This window comes from Daucus carota, chromosome 7, assembly GCF_001625215.2.
Source record: "Daucus carota subsp. sativus chromosome 7, DH1 v3.0, whole genome shotgun sequence".
Classification (NCBI taxonomy): Eukaryota; Viridiplantae; Streptophyta; class Magnoliopsida; order Apiales; family Apiaceae; genus Daucus; species Daucus carota.
The window spans coordinates 18649453-18652538 of record NC_030387.2 but is presented as its reverse complement, the minus strand read 5'-3'; the positions used below and the strand labels follow the sequence as shown (position 1 = coordinate 18652538).

The following is a 3086-nucleotide window of genomic DNA, read 5'->3' as shown; positions in this document are numbered from 1 at the left end:
GGGACTCGGTGTTATATTTTAGTTTATATGCTTGTCATCAGTGGTTGTTAAAGTTCACTGACTTGGATTCTTTTCTCACTTTAGTTCGTTTGTGTGTGTTTCAGGTACTTGAGTGACGTGTATGCGAACACGTTTTCAGGCTCGTAAAGAAGCATTGGTTAAGGAAGAAACAGCAGTGAGTATTACAATGGATGATCAACCACCATCAGTTAATGATACTAAGGCTCTCAAGGCTTTCTCTGAGCCGAAAATCAATGACATTCAATCGAGCATTGTCAGGCCAGCGATTCAGGCCAACACTTTTGAAATCAAACCTAGCACTATTCAGATGCTACAGAACTCAGTGCAGTTTGGGGGTGCTCCGACAGAGGATCCTAATATGCATATTCGAGACTTCATTGAGATATGTGACACTTTCAAGTTCAATGGTGTTACGGAAGATGCCATTAAATTGAGGCTGTTCCCGTTTTCTCTGAGGGATAAAGCTAAGGGATGGTTGCATTCTCTTCCTGCAGGATCGATTACGACATGGGAGGATCTGGCTCAGAAGTTTCTTACTAAGTTCTTCCCTATGGCCAAAACAGCTGCAATGAGGAATGCTATCACTCAATTCTCTCAGTTATCTGGTGAAACTCTTTGTGAAGCATGGGAACGCTACAAGGAGATGCTTCGAAAGTGCCCATATCATGGGATGCCTGACTGGATGGTTATCAATTGCTTCTATAATGGCTTGGGTCCTCAAACGAGACCAATGTTAGATGCAGCATCAGGTGGAGCTTTGTGGGCTAAGAACTATGATGAGGCTTATGAGTTGATCGAGATGATGGCCGCGAATGAATATCAAAATCCTACTCAGCGTCTTCATCAGGGTAAGGTAGCAGGGATTCTGGATGTTGATGCTACTTCAGCCATAGCTGCTCAGCTTAAGGCTCTTACTATGAAGGTGGATTCTTTGGCAAATCTAGGAAATCAGCAGCCACCTTCAGTCTGCGAGCTCTGTGCTGGGGCACATTCTTCGGATCAGTGTGCTATATCGAGCGAATCCGCTCAGTTTGTGAGCAACTTTCAGAGGTCGCAACAGCCTGCTCCGGCCACTTATCATCCCAATAATCGGAATCATCCGAATTTCAGCTGGAGCAATAATCAGAACTACATGCCACAACAGCAACAACAGTTTCAGCAGCAAGGATCTAGACCTTTTAACCCTTCTGGTTTTCAACAACAGTTTGCACCGAGGTAGCAATTCCAGCCACCCGGATTCCAGCAATAAAATCATGGGGTGGCTGGACAGTCTTCCAATGAAAGATCAGAATTGGAAGAATTAAGACTAATGGTTAAAAGCCAATCGGTGTCAATCAAGACTTTGGAGAATCAGATTGGGCAAATTGCTAATGCGTTGATTAATAGACCACAAGGAACTCTTCCTAGTGATACTGAGGCCAATCCGGGCAAGAAGGAAGTGAAGGAACAGGTACAGGCTGTCACCTTGAGGTCCGGAAAGGTTACGAAGGATAAAGAATAAGCAACAGAGCGAAACAAGGAAGAGAGTGATCAACAGGTTGAAACACCCGTGCTCTCATTTGAGTCTGATAGTGGAAAAACTGTTGTTGAGGCTGACAAGAATAAAGTCAACGAGGAAGCAAGCAAGGATTCAGCCGAAAAGTCTAGCCCGAAAACTGATACTGGGGTCAAGCAAGTATATCCACCTCCACCTTTTCCGAAGAGACTTCAAAAGCATAAGCTCGACAAACAATTCGCCAAATTTCTAGAGGTCTTCAAGAAATTACAAATCAACATACCTTTTGCGGAGGCTCTAGAACAAATGCCGAGTTATGCTAAATTCATGAAAGGTATTCTATCTCGAAAACTCAAACTTGAGGAATTGGAGACTGTGGCTTTGACCGAGGAGTGTAGTGCTGTGTTGCAACAAAAATTGCCCCCGAAGCTGAAAGATCCGGGAAGTTTCACAATCCCGTGTACTATTGGGCAATTTTCATTCGACAAGTGTTTGTGTGATTTGGGAGCTAGCATAAATCTGATGCCCTTGTCTATTTTCTTGCAACTTGGTCTTCCGGAGCTGAAACCTACTAATATGTCTTTGCAACTGGCTGATCGTTCGATTACATACCCAAGGGGGATAGTTGAAGATGTGTTGGTAAAGGTTGATAAACTAATCTTCCCTGCTGATTTTGTCATCCTAGACTTCGAGGAAGATAAGAAGATTCCCATCATCTTGGGGAGACCTTTCCTTGCGACAGGGTGGACTTTGATTGATGTTCAAAAGGGTGAACTCACAATGAGAGTTCAAGATTAGATGATCACTTTCAACGTGTTCAATGCCATAAAACTTCCATCAGATGAGGGGGAATGCTTTAAAGTGGATGTACTCGAAGCTGCAGCTCATTCGGAAATTGACAACAAGCTGAAAACTGACATCTTGGAAAGGGTTTTATCAGGTGACTCAGAATTCGGAGATGAGGAAGAAGAAGAACACCTTCAATACTTGAATGCTTCTCCTTGGAGAAGAAGGATGGAACCTCCAATTGAATCTCTCGGATTATCGGAATTGAAGGATTCTCATGAACGACTGAAACCCTCTATTGTTGAAGCTCCTAAACTTGAGCTTAAACAACTTCCCGAACACCTAAGGTATGCCTTTCTTGGCGAAGCTTCTACATTACCTGTAATTATTGCATCTAACCTTTCAGGTTTCGAGGAAGAAAAGCTTTTGAGAATTCTTAGGAAGTTCAAATCAGCCATTGGATGGACTATCGCAGATATCAAGGGAATCAGCCCTTCTTATTGTCAACATAAAATTCTGATCGAGGAGGGTAGTAAACCCACTGTTGAGCATCAAAGAAGACTCAATCCAATCATGAAAGAAGTGGTGAAGAAGGAGATTCTTAAGTGGCTTGATGCCGGCATTATTTATCCAATCTCGGATAGTTCTTGGGTGAGCCCTGTTCAATGTGTGCCTAAGAAAGGAGGCATGACCGTGGTAGCTAATGAGAAGAATGAGCTCATTCCGACGCGAATAGTCACAGGTTGGAGAATATGCATGGATTATCGGAAGCTCAATAAAGCTA

General features: G+C 43.2%; 1 non-coding gene across 1 annotated transcript; it reads right to left on the bottom strand.

Moving 5' to 3' along the window:
• Nucleotides 1-586: 586 nt before the first annotated feature.
• LOC135148111 (small nucleolar RNA R71) lies at nucleotides 587-693 on the bottom strand. The gene has a single exon (XR_010286004.1). It is a non-coding gene; the product is annotated as a small nucleolar RNA R71 (small nucleolar RNA).
• Nucleotides 694-3086: the final 2393 nt, after the last annotated feature.